Source organism: Mustela nivalis (assembly GCF_964662115.1).
Source record: "Mustela nivalis genome assembly, chromosome: 13".
Classification (NCBI taxonomy): domain Eukaryota; kingdom Metazoa; phylum Chordata; class Mammalia; order Carnivora; family Mustelidae; genus Mustela; species Mustela nivalis.
Genome location: NC_139032.1, coordinates 13,438,788 through 13,456,525, shown reverse-complemented (window position 1 = coordinate 13,456,525; position 17,738 = coordinate 13,438,788). Strand labels below are relative to the sequence as shown.

General features: G+C 43.0%; 1 pseudogene across 1 annotated transcript; it reads right to left on the bottom strand.

Annotated features, from left to right (window-relative positions):
• Nucleotides 1–202: 202 nt before the first annotated feature.
• On the bottom strand, nucleotides 203–2,866 carry LOC309846929 (thiamine transporter 2 pseudogene; annotated as a pseudogene). Its single transcript has one exon. The product of its transcript is annotated as a thiamine transporter 2 pseudogene (transcript).
• Nucleotides 2,867–17,738: the final 14,872 nt, after the last annotated feature.

Below are 17,738 nucleotides of genomic sequence, written 5' to 3'. Positions count from 1 at the left end.
CAGGAACAGTTGGTGGTCTTCGAATGGTGGAATGATGGGCGATTTTGTCTTCCTATTTTTACCGTCAGATTTTATTTATTTATTTATTTTTATTTATTTTTTTTTTTTCTTGAATCAGCATTCTTTATTTCCATGGCAGACTGTTCCATGTGTCCTCTTTTGAAGTTTCAAAGGACACAAGCACAGGCGATTCTCAGCACAATTCATCAAAAATTTAGAAAGGCTCTTTAATATTTTTACACACCTTATTTTATGTAGCACAATCTGCCATTTAAAAAGTAGGTGTTCCCCCTCATCAGTGTTTTCTTACTTACAAATAATTTTAGAAACTCTGGAAATTTCTACTTAAGTTTTTCTATTTTAGAGATCACACCGACACGGCATTGAAACACCCATCTAGGGTCATAGTGGGAGAAAACTCACTACCACCCCAGGGCCCCCAGCAATTGACTTGAATGTCATTCTCTGGGCACAGAGGAATGTCTGGGGCTATTCCTGAGGTCACGTTTCAACAACAAAGCTCAGCAGAACACAAAGTAAAAAGTAATCATGACAGAATTAAATAGGTGATATAATCAAATAATAGCTTGTGAATAATACCATGTTGTCAGGATTGAAGAAAGGTCCAGGGAAATGGGACCAGACCTTGAAATTCTCACAGAGAACTGCAAGTAATATAGAAATACACTTAATGAAAGAAGGAGGCAAATAGTTATATGATTAAAAAAAAAAATGTTCACCTCTTGCCTGTTTTGGTAAGATAAAATATCTAAAACAAGCAAAGGGGTCAGTCCAGTTAGTATTTCTGCTTACGAATGGGGAACATCAACTGCAGGCTGAGTGAAGTTTTCTCGTGGTTTGTTTCCATGCCGTTGATATGTCCTAGGGAGTAACCAAAACCAGAATTTCCCAATCCTTGCTACTCGTTGGAGTACCCAACGTCAGCCATTTGACTGAGGTGATGGGTCTTGTCAACTGCATCCAGCTGGGCACGTAGTATCTGGTCTAAAACTAAGATTTTTTTGTGGTTTTGAAAAGGTTCATTGAAATCTAGGCTTTGGAAGTGTGTCAGTTTATGGTGCTCAATGACTTTGTGACCAAGAAGGTCCTTGTTCAGTGGATCCAGTGGCTGCCGTAAGGTCAGAGCTTTGTTCCTGTAATGACATTCCTTGGTCCCTCTGGGTGGAGCTCATCTGGATTCTGACTAGCTGGAGAGCTCTGTGCTTGCTTTTGACATTTGGTTGAGTAGATGATATATGTGCTTCTCATTAGAAAAATGGCAGCAATAACTGCAAAATAACTCCCATAAACTAAAAACTGAATGCTGACTGGCAGGTTGAGTCCTTTCTGATCTACAACAATCACTGCCATAATGGTCTGAATTACGAGTGCCATGAAGGTGTTCATTCCAAATACCAGGGCATAGAGTTCCACACTCAGATCAACTGCGATCTGAAATACTGCTATGGTTATAAGCAGCATATAGCTGGACTTGAATATCAGATAGCCAGCGTAGCATGTCCAGATGTCAGTCGTGTAATGCATGAGAAACAGAGAGCCTGCGCTAATGATGGAGAAGATGGCTAGAGTGAGGTCCCCCAGAAGATCCCACTTGACTTTCACGTAGCCCATTGCAAAGGCAGCCACGGCCCCTCCAAAGGTTGCAAGAGCTTCTACTGCCCCATTATAGACAAAAGAACTCTGGGATGGTGACTTGTAATCCCACAGGATTTGAACATAGTTCAAAACTTGGTTAAAACCTGCTGTGGAGAAGACCCACCATAGGGACCAGTAAAATAGTCGCTTGGAAGAGTAGCACTCCTTCAGATCTTGGAACCACTGCACAAAAAACATTCAACGCTACATTTTGCAGCATCGGGCTGCTCAAAGGACCACCATCCAGGTTCCCTGAAATGGTGGGTATTTCTGAAGTGGGATTCTCTTCACCACTTGGTGTGTTAATTTTGTAAGGTGCATCTGATGCCTCATTTTTGTTCCGTTGCTTCCGTAGTTCTTTGCTGGATTTTGCATGGAAAAACATGCTCTTCTTGGGCACTGGCAGGAAAAGGGACAAAACGAAGGCCACAGAGATGGAAGCCAAGGATATGACGTTGAGGTAAAAGTATGAGAGGCTGGCCAGGGACACCAGAAGCTGGGCCAGCACCGAGGCCACTGTGTAGGCCACCAGTGTGATGCTCCTGCAGTAGCCACTCACTTTCTGGTAGTGCTCGGGGCTGACCACGCTGTAAATGTAGGCATAGTACGCTACCTCGGTAGCGGTGACCATCCCATAGAAGAACTCCACCACCTGCATGGCCTTCACTCCCTGGCCGAACAAGAGCAGCAACCACGTGATGATGAAGCTGACTCCTTGCAGGATGATGACTGGCTTGTAGCGGACGTAGTCAGTCAGGACAAAAACGGGGAGCAGCAGCACCAGGTAAGAGTATGTCCAAATTGGGATGATCTCATTTGTGATCTCTGAACTGGTCAGGTTTTTATCTGGTCCAGATAAATACGGTATAAAAAAGGGTTCTGAGGGTCTCATCATGGAGAAAAATCCAAATAAGCACAGGATCACTGTGGGATAAATCCAGGAATGACTTGGTGAAGTTCTGAAACAATCGATGGCTCACGAGGTTGTTCAGGAACTGCTCAATCTAGTTCTAGGCACATAGCAATTGCTCAATAAAGCTTCCTTCCCAGGGGCGCCTGGGTGGCTCAGTTGGTTAAGCAGCTGCCTTCGGCTCAGGTCATGATCCCAGCGTCCTGGGATTGAGTCCCACATCAGGCTCCTTGCTCCGCAGGGAGCCTGCTTCTCCCTCTGACTCTGCCTTCCACTCTGTCTGCCTGTGCTCGCTCTCGCTCGCTCTCTCTCTGACAAATAAATAAATAAAATCTTTACAAAAATAAATAAATAAAGCTTCCTTCCCATCTGCTTCCTTGGGGCACCTGGGTGACTCAGTGGGTTAAAGCCTCTGCCTTCGGCTCAGGTGGTGATCCCAGGGTCCTCAGATGGAGCCCCACATCGGGCTCTCTGCTCAGCAAGGAGCCTGCTTCCCTTCCTCTCTCTCTGCCTGTCTCTGCCTACTTGTGATCTCTTTGCCTTAGGAGATACAAATGTGTTCCAGTCTTGATAGCAGCAAAAACAGGTCTGTATGAATATTTGTAGAGAACATTTTCTTTTCAAACTTTAAGTAATCCAAATCCTCACATCTATTGCACATTTACAGCAGCAATCCTGACTTGACAAATAATTATGTATCCTTCCCAGAAATATTATTGTAAGATATGGTTGTACTTTCCTTTAATCTCAATTAATGTAGTCTCTAAATAGAGTCCCATGTCCCTTCATTTCCAAGTCCCATTTTTCTCACTGGGGCCTTTTTCTCTGTTCTTGGGTTGGGATTTAGAATTCTGCGCTCAAGTTTCCTTTCAGTTAGAAGCTGTGCACGTGGGTGTAACGATGGGGGATGCTGGCCCTTTACTGGGGTCGTGGTCTCATTTAATCGGCTTGGCAGATGGGTGAAGTGAGTTCTCGCAGACCTAGTTGGGGAGCATCAGCCCCGGGCAGGCAGGAGAGCACAGGGGCCTCAGCGTAACATCGCCCAGGGCGCGCGACGGAATCCAGGCCCGTCCCAACCTGTCCACTGCCTCGCAGGTACTTGTCCTGCTTGCGCCGCGGAAACTAGAAGACAGAGGAGTGCTGCAGCCCAGGGGTGATGGTGTTTTTGCCAGAAATTCACCTCCCGCAGCTAGTCTTACCTAGAGGAGGGGGTGTCTGGTCGCCAGATCGCTCACATCCCCAGAGAACAAGCCCCCGGGACAGGACCCTTCGGCCGCCCCACTGGCTCAGATTCTATTTATTTTTAACGTGTAAAAATAACATAGCTGATTTACACACACACACACACACACACACACACACACACACACACACACCTTGCTCTAACATGAGAGGCGACATTATACACTGAGTAAGAACACAGGCTCTGAGCCCCTATCTGGGCGACTGTCTGTCCCATCAGTCACTTAGGAGCCGGGCACACTGCCCTGGTAGATGTTGTTGTTGTAGTTGTTGGTGTGTTTCTGTTTCACTGTTTTCACCTGAACTGAGGAGAGTGTCCAGAAACGGCTGCCTCGGGTCCATTAAAACGCAGCGCCTCGCACAGCACATAAAAGAACCTGAAAAACTGTCAGCCACCCCTCTCAGTTACTCCTGAGGGGACGAAGCCAATTCGAACACACACAGAAAGAGCTCTGAGGAGGCATTTGTTGAGAGAAGGGAAGCAGAGAACAGAGAGAATAAACCCAGCTTGCTACATCTCGGGATCTGGGAGACTTACTCCACGTCAGCCCCTCTCAGGTAAGGAGAGGCCAAAGCTGCTATTTCAAGAGCATTTTGCGAGCATTCCGTTTTTAGTAACAGGACTAACTCCCTGCCCCGAAATCTCATTCAGATCCCCCAAATAGAAAAGAGATCAAAACAGCTGCCCTGGTGAAATGGGGGTCAGGCCGTGCCTTCTGAGCTCCACGACACCTACTTGTCTGAGGACACTTTGGAAAGCACTCTTGCCACACAAACCTAACGGGTTCACAAACTGTCATTCTGCCAACATCTTCTGGGAAAGGGGGCACCGTGTCATAGGCACCCTCGTGTGATTTCAGGGGGCAGCTGGGGCCAAAGGGCGTCTGAGGAACAGCTGTGCCCGGGCTTCTGAACCACTTGGCACAGCGTTGGTGCATGTCTCAAGACTGCTCCTTAGGAGCTGTGTCCTTATTTGAGCCAGAACTACACAAAGGCATTGTCCTCAAACACTGGTCCTCCTCTTTCTTGACTGGCCCTTTGTTTACCCACTCAGCAGCAGGTGGTGGCTGACATGTTCCTCTTTGATTTTGTGGCCCAGGAGAAGCAGGCTAAGACCTGAGCTGAATAAACATCATATCATTTGGCACTGGCAGGGTTCCTGGTAGCCTGGGTCAGGCAAGGTTTAAGGAGGATTAGGTTAAGATTAGAAAGGGGGTTGAGTTATTTTTTTTTCCCCCTGTGGTCTCTTTTAAGTGCCTTAGGGTTTTGTAAGAGGAAAGTGGGCTGACAGCCTGGGCTCAGTTGCTCCAGAAATAAAAGTGGTGAGCTCGGTGTTCTTTTCTGGAAGATCAGAGTACATGTTTCTCCCAACTGTGGTTTCTCCCGAGAGGGTCGCCGGCTCTTAGGAATTTGCTGAAAGCTCTAAACCTTTTTTTCTAGAAAACTCTGTGCATGTGTGTACACATACACACACACCCATGCACACAACTGTACGTGGCTGGCATTCCAGGCCAGAGGGATTTTAAGAGACTGTACAGCTCGCTCCTGGGAGGCTGCTCCCTTCCCGGGCTGAGCTTGGAGGTGCCCCACCTGGCTGTCCTTCCCAGAGTCGCTCCTCAGTGACCACTGGTCGTGCTGAATGGACCTTGTTGTCACAATGCCAGGTTTCCTTGGCAGTGTGGCCTTGGAGAGGCTAGCGGGGGGCTCTGGCAGTGGCTCTTGTTTATTACACAAAGTCTTGCTCCACTCCCTGGAGACAGCTTGCAAACCAAAACTGTTTCATTTCCCAGCGACAAACAGGTTAGAATGGAGAAGGGAGAAAAACAAACATACAAACCAAAAAAAAAAAAAAAAAAAGCAGCCAAGGTTCACACCGTTGAAAGCTTAACTTGTCCTTGGATTCTCTGAAAGGTTGTCTTTTCACGCCGGTGTCTGATTTTGTTTCTGGGGTAATTGTGGTTAGTTCTGCCCTCCGACAAAAAAGGTTGATGGCTGGAAGTTCTGTCCTTGCTCCTCTCTTCTTCCCCACCCTATCATCTCTAAAAGGGGTGAGGTTAACGTTTTGATTCTTCCTCAGATAAATGGATGTTCCCTTTTATGGTCAGACACTGGAGGGCCCAGGCTACTGTTTATTTACTGTGTGACAGTGGGAAAATCATTAACGTCTCGGAGCTTCAGTTTTTTTTTTCTAGAGATTAAAACAGTACCTGGGGCATAGAGTGGTCTTGAGAAATCCAGGAGGGGCAGCTTGTTAGTGACGCTCTCACTCTAAGTGACCATTTGGGAATGGCTTGTCATACATATTATAAACAGATTCGTATCTGTCAGTGGCATGGTATCCCTCTAGGAATCCTTCTGGGATCTGGAATACAAACATAAGTTCTCTCTGATCTTGTACAAGGAATTTCTACATGCTACATCTGGGAGCCACTATTTAGGTGGCATCATTTGGGGGCCTGGTTGAAAATTCTAATCATAGATGATACTCTTATCATGAAGGTAAGGGAACTGGTGTGCAGTAACAGTGTCCATTACATCATCCAAATGTTTGCTACCAAACATAAGGAACAGTTCTTTAAAACTGTGCACAGACTCCCATGGTGGTGCTTGTAAGCACTCACGCCCTGGGCTCCAGCCTATTTTCTCATTTCTATTGGCCCTGAGCATATTTTAGATCAGAACTAAACTTCTTTATGGGATTTTTTTTTCTGATTATAACCTACGTTACTGTGTAATAAATATATTTTAAAACATTCAGACTCAGCTATTTATTTTAATACCACTGTCCTATCAGGGGGCAGACCATATAGGTTTCCATAAAAGTTAACATTCATTGGAGCACTTTCTGCGTGCAAGTAGATGTCCTATAAACAATTTACCTGGTCTAATCCTTCCAATAGCCCTCCAGATAGGAGGTACTCCAGATACTATTATTATCCCTTCCAGTTTATAAATGAAAACAGAGGCTCAGAGAGGTTAGGTAAATGGCCTGGGGTCACAGAGCTTGTAAATATCAGAGTTGGTGGTAAACCTCGAGCCTCCTGCATGATGCTGCTTTGATCTCTCCAAGATTTTATGAGACTGTGTGGCCGCTCTTTACACTCCTGAGAACAATAATTTTCAGTTGAGAAGTTCATCCTTGTGCCCTTTGAAGGACCTGACAGTCTCTCCCTAGTAAAAATCTCAGATGGCTTAACAGTGTCCAGAGCAAACTCAGCTTGATTTATTTAAAGCAGTCTTCACATTGTTTGTAATGCTACTGGATCATTTATTTTTTAACCTCCATGGAGAAGAAAATTATGTAAGTGTACACATCCTTCATTGCTCATCAGTTGGTGGGGGGGTGATGGGGAGGTAGGAGTAACAGTGTCCATTACATCATCCAAATGTTTGCTACCAAACATAAGGAACAGTTCTTTAAAACTGTGCACAGACTCCCACGGTGGTGCTTGTAAGCACTCACGCCCTGGGCTCCAGCCTATTTTCTCATTTCTATTGGCCCTGAGCATATTTTAGATCAGAACTAAACTTCTTTATGGGATTTTTTTTTCTGATTATAAAAGTGATATACATCCATTGTAGGAAATTCAGAAAATATAGTAGAGTATAAAGAAGCCAATAAAATAGGGCTGAATTTCTTAGTGTGTGATCTGGGCCCAGATTCAAAGCTCGTTTGGCTTTGAATAATACCTGTGCAGTTATTTCTGTGAAGATCTATGAAGAAAACCTCTTTGATTCTAGGGCAATTTCAAGGTATTTTACCTTAAGTCATTTTAAAGCAGTCAAATGAGAAAAAAGAAAAATTTCCCTGCTTCTAATTGTTACAGATGAGTCTCTGGAGAATTGCTGAATGGAGGAGCAGTAAGTTTCTGACATTCCCAAATGCTTTGTATTGTATGGCAAACTGGATTCTTGCCTTAATACTTAAAACTTCCAACATGATCTAGAGTCTTGGGTTTCCAAAGCTGTGGTTTTAAAAGCCTAAGTAACTAGAAATGTGATTTCCCACTCTGCATTTCTGTCCACTTTCCTTCCTCATCATGAAAGATTAAAATATTATATCTAAAAAAAGAAAATTGCAAAAATTGAGTTTTCCATAATCTCATGAGGCTATCTGCAATATTCACTATTTATATCTCATCTGAATGTGATTCAAAGACTGAGTTATTCTTTCTTACTGTTCCAGACATCAGATATTTTAAATCTATTGAAAAGTAGTTTTCACGCACTGACTGTATATGACCATGGAAAAAGATCATACCGTTTACCTGCCTGTGTCCCTATATCAATTATATTCAACTAATACTGTGTGTATAGAATATCTCCAGCAGCATGTAAAAAAAATTGAATAGATTGGAGCTTTGTTTTCTTCTGTTTCACCTGGTCTGAAAGTTAGATCAGAGTTGATTTTATTCTAAACAGTGGCCCCTTCCACATTATCTGCAGGTCTCCGTCCTTTAAGGCAATTAGTGTTTTCAAATTTATAATGCACAATTTGAGAGGCATTCATTGCTTATGTAATTAGTTGTTTATGTAATATTTATTTATTTGCATTTCACTTCACTTCATCCAGAGAACTCAATGTGATTCATAAATATTAACACATGGAATTATGTTTCATCGCAAGAAAAAGATGATGTATGGTCATTAGTATTTTTAAACCATTGTTAGCTTTGCAACTGACCAAGAAAGCTGACAGGAAGATTTGTGGCTATCATTTATCTCTAACTTAGAATAAATCATTCTTCTTTTTGTGTCAGGGGTATGCGCTTACATACTGAAAAAAAAGTCTGGATGATATTTTAGCATTGCCAAGTGATAACCAGAAAAATGTGATGTAAGTTCACTCTTCCTAAGTAATTCTGCCTCTGAAATATTAGGGATGTCTTTAATTACATGAGATTTTAATCTTAAAGTTCTCTAAATAACTGACACCCTACTTCTAAAGTGACCTCTAAGAGCCAAACAAGAAGTTCTATTAATTATGAGTTTTCCAACCAAACAAAAAGTCCAATAATTGTAAGTCTGGCATTTCCTAGGATGAAAAACAATTAACAAGCCAGCAAACACTGTTTTGATACCTAGTTAGTCTGTCTAGGCTTGTGCCCTTCACCTTGCCCTCTGGATCCTTAAAACACTTGCGGTCTTCTCCTTCTAAACTTCAGATTCCTGACCTATATTATTTGTTGTCTTAGCTATTGTCACTACGTCTTAGTTCATTCTCTTAGGGTGGTGGAGCTCTATGCTGTGAATTATGATTTATAATCTCTTGTCTTGTGTTTATGACATTCGGCTTCTTTCCAACATGATTTATTGCTGACCTTGTTTTTACCATTTGGGCATGATGCTTTTGTATTTCAAAGCTGACCTCTAATCTTTCTGTGTTATATTTTGTTAATCTTGAGCAATGGATCTGGGGAATTACAGCTGAGAGGGGCTGAAAACGCTGCCAGAGAAATGTGGTGGCAGCTGCTATGATTCACCAGCAGGGCCAAAAGCCACTGTATAGCGCTGCTCAGAACAGGAACTTGTTTGGACTACAAATCAGAGTCACTCTCTGACCTAGTAATGCTCCATCAGAGCCCCCTGACTCTAGGAAAAGGATCGTTTTCTACTTCATAGTGAATAACAATGTCTGTTTTTCCAAAAGAATGAATAAAGTTGCATCGTACTCTTGTTTACTTTTAATTATACATTTTTCCTAGCAATATACCAATTGAATAAACAAGTATCTGTGTATATCTCAACGTCTCAGTAATAGTCCTCATGTTCATGTTAGTGTCTTTCAATGCTGATAACTCTATCATGCTAGCCATTTGGGTCTGCAAACTTATGAAACAGATGTGTCCCCATGGGGACATAGTTAGATGGTCTTCTCAAAGCTTTCAATTTGGATACATTTAAATTAATACTAAAGGAAGTAATCACATTATAAAATTATAGTTTCCCCAAAGGCTCCTGAGTTGAGATCTCTACTATCCTAGAAGTTGGCGATCATTGGTCTTAGGTACACCTTAGACATCATAATTTTCATTAAGATTAATTCTATTAATTGCTTGGTGGTCCATCCCTACATTTAATGACCCATTTTCTGAGATACCTTCTTTAAAAGTAATAGAACTTTCTACCAAAGTAATGTAAGACCAGTATTTTTTAATTATTATTATTTTGGAACAGCCTTCAGTAGAAGCAGAGAAAAAGGACCATTTTTCCCCTTCCTTCCTTCCCTCTGTCCTTCCCTCCTTCTTTCCTGATTTATACTCTAATAAAAAGGAACTATATTCTGGACACAAGCCATTGGCTAGCAAGGCAGTATTCTATTATCAAAGCTTATTTCTTACCTTTACCTGGTTGTAGATTCATCAAACTCTACAAGACATGGACCACTGAAGAACACCTTTTGGAAAAAGGACAGGTTTTATATTTAGATGTAGCTGAATCCAATATGTCTCCTCCATGTAACCTACTGTGTGACTTTGTACAAGCTAACCTCTGTCTCAACATTTGTAAAAGAGAGAAAACAATAGCTAACCTGTAGAACAGTGGTAAGGATTAAATTAGATTAGAAATATAAAAACCTAAAACAGGGGCGCCTGGTGGCTCAGTGGGTTAAGACCTCTGCCTTTGCCTCAGGTCATGATCCCAGGGTCCTGGGATCGAGCCCCACATCGGGCTCACTGCTCAGCAGGGAGCCTGCTTCCCCCTCTCTCCCTCTGCCTGCCTCTCTGTCTACTTGTGATCTCTGTCAAATAAATAAATAAATAAATAAATAAATAAATAAATAAAATCTTTTTTAAAAGTTAAAAAAAATAAAAATATAAAACAATGCCTTCTAGCAGTAGCCACTCTAGATATGGATCTAAGGTAATTAGTTAATCTCTCAAATACTCTAACAACATTCATTAAATCCAGCAGTTTATGAAAAACTCTCTCCAGTAGTTTATGAGAAACAGTAAGGGGTGCCTAGGTGGCTCATTTGGTTGAACATCCAGCTCTTGTTTTCAGTTCCCTCATGGTCATGGTATCAAGGCCCGCGTTGGGCTCTGTGCTAAGCATGGAGTCGGCTTCAGATTCTGTCCCCCTCTCCCTCCCCTCTGCCCTCCTCTATTTCCTCACTCTTTCAAGTAAGTAAATAAAATCTTAAAAAGAAAAACATCAAAACTTTCCTTACATAAGAATAATAGTACCTTTCAAAAAGAAAACTTTGCTTTCTCTGTCCTATCGACAATGACTTCTTATTCATCTTACTTATGTAGCCAAGGAGTATATAATAATTGAACCAGATGAAGAGAAATCAAGAAATTCTGTCCTGGCTCCAGGTTGGCCACAGTTGATAATGAGATTTCAAAGAGGAATAATATTGTAACACACTGAATTAGAAGAATGAGCTGCAAAAGATCCAGAAAGATAAGAAGAAGCTGTATATGGTTACAGAATTGCGAAAAATCTAAGATGAAACTCAGGCAAGGTGTTCTGATGTATTAGCAAAATGGAAGGGGCTGGTGGACCAACTCCTGGTAGTCACTTAACCCTGGAAGTAATTACAAAGAAAAGAAAATCCACTCAGGAGGGTGTCTAAGGAGATAAATTCTAAAGAGGCACTCAAGAAAGAAAGGAAGGAAGGAAGGAAGGGATTAATAGGAAATAGGAGGGGGACCAGAATAATAATGAAACTTCACCATGTCCCAAAGGCTGTTTGAGCCTGTCATCTGGTTCTCAGAGCAGCCCTGAAAGAGGGGAATCTCACTATCATTATTTTACAGATGTGGAACTGAAGTTCAGGCCTGGGTAAGTGACGTCCCCCCAGTCACAGAGTAAAGGAACTTGAACACAGATCTCCAATTTTAAGTTCATTATAACCCTTCTCTAAAGGAACATCAGATGTGGCAGTTTCACTGAGGACTAATGACTTTCATTAGCTTTATTTATGACAGAAGGTGGACTATGTTTCTGCCTTGAAAATGTTCACCTGAATAGTATGGAGAAATGTTCAAAAGCCTTGATTACAGTCACTGTCTTTCAGGTTATCCTGTCTCTAAATGTTGCTTATGTCAACATACTAAGTCTCTGAGCAATGTATATGTCCCAGAAGACACCTCAGGCACATACATCCATATATTTTTTTAAAGATTTTATTTACTTGAGAGAGAGAGAGCACAGAGAGACAAGGAGAAGCAGGCTCCCCACTGAGCAGAGAGCCAGACACAGGGTGGCTCCCTCCCAGGACTCCAGGATCATGACCTGAGAAGGCAGACCCCTAAACCACCAAGCCACCCAGGCGCCCTAAACACGCCCATATTAATACCAGTGAGGACTTGATCCCAAACTCATATTGGGTTTTCTACCCTCAGGACCTCAACCAGGCTCTAACTTCAACTTGGGGTAACCAAGACTTAGTAGAAAAGCAGATTGAAGATAACGGGCTTGATGATCACACTCAGAATCACAGAGACATGTGTTGGTCATCTTGCAGGATATTAAAAAAATAAAACTAACTGAAACAATAACAGAGTAAAATACATACATCTTAAAGTGCACAGCTTGATGAATTTTTACACATGTATACACCCATATAACCACTACTATCAAGCTATGGGACATTCTTGGCACCCGCAGGAGTATCTGTAAAAATGAACTTCCCAGGGACGCCTGGGTGGCTCAGTCCTTTAAGCCTCTGCCTTCAGCTCAGGTCATGATCCCAGGGTCCCGCTCCGGCTCCTTGCCCGGCGACGAGCCTGCTTCTCCCTCTGCCTGCCACTCGCCCTGCTTGTGCTCTCTCTCTCTCCCCGAGAAATGAATAAATAAAATCTTAAAAACACACAAACAAACAAACAAACACTTCCCTTCTCTAAGCTGTCAATGTGTAGGAAGATGGTTTGGGGCTCCAGACTTAATTGGACAGACACGTTCAAGCAATTAAAGACTTCAGGGAGTTCTTCAACATTCAGAGGGCGGCCCCACGGTAAGTCTGCGAGTTGGTTAAGTTTGTACCTGATCCTGCCGGTCGGGGCTGTTGCTCTGCGACACGTCACCGCCCGGAGCCACTCCCGGCTGGTTTCCCTCTGAGTAGCCGCTCCACCCTTCCACGTGGTTGGACTCAGCCGGACCCCACCCCCAGCAGCTGCGGCGTTGGAGGACAGGAACTGGGCCTGAGCCAATGAGCGCACGGCATTCCTCTGCGCACCGCGATAGGCTGAGGGATAGGCATGTGACCCACTTGCAGCCAATGCAATGCCGCCAGACTGCCGAGGCAGAGACCAGGCCCAGCCCCTTCCCTCAGTTGGTGTGAAGCTCGGGGAGGTGTGTGTCAAGCGGGCAAAGGCCATTTGCGAGGGAGCCGGTATCAGCGAGAGCCGAGCCAGCGACGGAGAGAGGGGAAGCTGATCTGCTGACACGGCGGAGTCCCTTCTCCACCATTCCTGAAAGAAGATCCAGCCCTCGATAGTGCAGTTATCAGACTCCTGGAAACGCTTTACGGAAACCAGTTTGAACTGGGGTTTCTGTCCCACGCAGCCAAAATGACCGGACTGATAAGTGTCCGAAAGGGCTAAGTCATTCTCTGTAAGACAACGAGGGGGATTTTTTTTTTTTTTCCCCTTAAGAAGTGGGTGCACAGGGAGGCACAGAGAGAGAGAGGCTGTCAAATTGTTGCAGATAAGGACGAAAGCCTTGTTTTTTGAGGACAAAGATGATTAATATCATAATCATGATTACGATGATTAATATCGTAATTAATGTTGTAATCATGCTTTTTGTTTTCTGTGTTACATAACTTGCACCGTCCCCAAACTTTAGTAAACCTGGCTACATAGAAGAAAACCTCTTCTGACTGGTGTGCATTTCTGGGTGTGCCTGTGTCTGTGTAAAGGGAAGACTGGGTTCTGCGCTGTGCGGACACAGTACAGAATGAAGGAAGCAATCGGTTAGGAAAAGGCCATCCCTAAACCCAACGAATTTAGCAGAATAGGAGCTTGGGGACAAAGCTGGCCACAAGAATGTAAGCCCTCCTGAAATTCACAGAATCACTAAGAAATTCCTTCAACTTTCCACAAATCATGGGATGGAGGATTGAAACCATCTCCTGTAGGTCTTAAGGGGGTTTGAGTAACCCCAACCATGGCTCGCGTTATTTCTAAGTCTGCTTGCTCGACAAGGACATGACTTGCTAGTAAGCATTCTCTCAATCAATCCTAAATCTGGATCCGTTAAAGGAAACAAAAAGGCCAACCAAAAACTATACGCAGAGCTGAAAAGAAAAACAGCAGTGACAAGATGTTTTCCAAAAGTGTCTTGAAGTAAGAAACTTGACAGTTCACAAGCTATTTCAGTTTACTGCATTGCAAGAGGTCAGTTTCCCCATCCGCAAATAGAGCCAAAGGAAAACAAAATGTGTGCACTTTCCAGTGTTTAATGTTGCTGCCCAAGTGGTAATGGTAGGCCGACGTGAACTTCACTTACTTGCAGTCCTCTGAAGTTACTAGTTAGCCCCAGATTAAATATTTAGCACTTGAGAGTAATGATATTCACCACCCTGCCCCACCCTGGGGCTTCTTCTGTTCAGTTAACATTTATTACATCCTAACTGCACTAGATGTTCTGTGGTATATACGATAAAGTAGGCATAGTCTACACCCTCAGAAATTTCATGAAGACCAAAATAAATTTTTCCCCCCAAGACATTCTCCACAGGCTTGTTCCACTTACAAGAGAGCAGTAGTATTTAAAAGCTAAGGCAAAGAGGAAGGGGGAGATTATAGGTTAGATTCCCCAGGAAACAGACCCTGAGATGAAAATACTTCATTAGGAAGTGCCCTTGGGATGAAAACCCATGGATGGGAAGGGAAGGAGAGAGAAGAAAGCACGGTGGCGCAGAGAAGGGGAAAAAGTAGTGGCATAAATCAAGGCCTGAGGTGGCCCGATGAGGAGCACTGAAGCTGGGATGGCCTTTTTGGGTTGCTCTTAGTTGGGAGAAGGAAGCCCAGACCAATTATTGGAAGCTGGCTGCCCCAGGAGGGGCTGTGACATTGGCTAGAACAGTTCTGAGGGTAGTCAGTGGACATCCTTCCCAGAAACCGCTGGAGGAATAAATTCTCCAGTCCTGATAGAGGGACCTGAGTGGCATGGCACCTACCATCAGCACCCCCAGAAATTATTTAAGGTTTTGGAATTAAATATAATCTAGTGATGCTCTAGACATATTAGCCCCCCGAGTCTTTTGGGAGTTCAGAGTGACTTTTCTAGACAGATTGGCTGTGAGCAGGTACTCTCTACATACATAGCCACCTTATTAGCCTAGTTGGTGAGAAAATTTTCCCAGACTGGGAAAGACGTTAGTCACCTTACTTGGGATAATAATGAAATTATTCATATTAGAGCAAAGTGGCTCCAAATTGGTTCTGGAGTCAGACAGAATGCCAGTCCTTTCACTGGAGTGGTCTGAGTGCTTTGCAAATAAATTCACTTAGACCTTTGTCTGTATGGGGGGCACCAGATGGTTGACAATGTCTGTCATGGGAAGGCAGCTGGGACGCAGCTCAGTTCTTACTATTTGCAACTTAAACCTCTGCTGTCCATAAAGAGAGCAAATAATCAGGCTTGTGGAGATGCCTCGAGTTCAGAGCTATTAGCTACCAGCTCTGACTTCACACATTATTTTCAAGCACATTATTAGTGCCTGGGAAGTGACACAGGACAATCAAATGAGGTCTTTCTGAGCTTCAACTAAAAAGAAATAATAAAATTATCCTCTAAGAAACTGAGGATCCTGTCCTGTCAAGAATTTTCCACAAGAATCCTAAAGGTAAATTTCTGCTGGGCTAAGTATTGTCCAGTAACATGGAAGAAAAAGAAATGCAAATTCTTTCCTTCATTATTCAGACAGGACTATGTGCAGACACTTAAGAAACATGGGAATAACGCTGCATCTACTTATTTCACAGATGTGGCTGGAACATGCCCCATTTCAGGATAATGGGAACGAGCTTAGGGCATTATTGTTCAATTAATTCATTCATAGGATGGTCCCAACCACATTATAAAGACCAGCACCTTGCAAATGATTGGCTTGGTGTAGCAGAAGCAAGTGAAAATAATACGAGAGACAGTTTGGCCAGGCCCTGTGCTAATTTGATTCATCATCACCTAAAAAAATAAGACATATCAGATGCTCTTAATTGGAAATTTTCTCTTCATTAGAGAAATATGCCTTGACATGTTTTTATCGAAGAAGCACCATGGCGTTTGTACAGAGTTTGGGGACAGCTCTGTGCAAAGTTAATCATAGCCTGCTCAGTTGATTATAGCATGCATTCTGGTTGCTTGTCACACGAGTAGAGGGAGCTTCAACGGCATGACATAAAAGGACTGGACGTGCCAGAGAATTATGTATTGTGTTATTTGTTAAACTTTAGAAATGAGACCAATGTTTAATGCTGAAGACCTCTAATCAGCATTGGATTGTTCAGACTCGAAGCTGTGTTTATAATAATAGCAGATAGTAGGATGGAGGTAGCTTCCATTTGCAAGGAAACATGGTAATTGAAAGCCCATTAAAATTTCTACTGATAGAGTTAGAAATTAATAATGATGAGTTTAATGGGAAAATATTTGTGAAAATTCTTCAGCTGTTAGAACTTTGCCTGTCCCCGAGGAAATACTGGGAGACCGACACAGAGTAACTCACCCTAATTTCTTAGTCTTGAGACTAACTGAAAAGTAGCACCTAAGAAAATGAAGATACCATAGTTACTACACTAATAATTGTAATAAGCCAAGGTAAAGTGAGAAAATACTCCCTTTTTCCCCACAGTGCTTTATCAAAATCTGAAGAGTGTGCTGAGGAGTTTTTACATTTTATTATAGTAAAGTGTACTACAGTAGAGCATTGGTTTTAGAATAGTCCTTGAAAACTACCCGGACATCTCGCTCCATTTTGCCTTGTTCATAACCTGATGAGCCATTCTTCTTAATGAGGAAGGGGCTTTATTACATTATTTTTTTCAGTAGATAATTTTTTTTGTAGACTTCATTTTTTAAAGCATTTTTAGGTTCATGGCAAAATTGAGTGAAAAGTACAGAGCTTCCCCAGAGAGCCTCAGTCCCCACACACCCACAGCCCCCCAGATCCTCATACCACCATCTCCCACCAGACTGGCGCATTTGTAACAGTTGATGAACCTCCACTGACAGATCATTATCACCTAAAGTTCATCATCTCTGTTAAGGTTCACCCTTGGTGCTGTACGTGCTGCGGGTTTGGACAAATGCACAATGACACGTACCCACTGTTCTAGCATCATACAGAACAGTGTCACTGCCCTAGAAATCCTCTGTGCTCTGCCTTTAGATAATTATTTTGAGCATAATTAAAATAACAGATGAGCTCTGAAGACAGTTCTTAAAAATCAGCAGCCTGGAGGAAAAAAAAAATGTCTACCTAGCTCACAAGATTTCTGCCTGTATTCACCGCTGTTGTATATTGTCTTCTGAGCTGTCAGCATTTCTGCTGGGGGCTCACCATAGAGAGGTCAAGAATATCCTGGCCACCTGAAACAAATACATTCCCAGCTCACCTGAAGCAGTGGACGGAGCGGATTTCCATGAGGACTGTAAAGGGGAACAGGGAGATATGTTTTCATTAATCCTATTCAAATATTCGGGCAAGAACCCCTTTCTGCTCTGCTCTGGTCTGTGGCTTCATTCTTCAGTTCATTCTCTACTTCCCCTTCAGTTCCACCTCATTTGTTTAAATGAAACAGAAAGCAAATTAGGAAAAGCCCAAAATACTTTGACGAATTTAGGTCATTGAAAAGGCCCAAGGATTTTTTTTTTTCTTCTCATTAGAGGATGGAATCCATTGTTTGCTCAGTTGGCCAATCGAGAAGGATACATGGCAAGCCCCTGGATCCCAGCCCCCGAAGCCCCCAGCTGG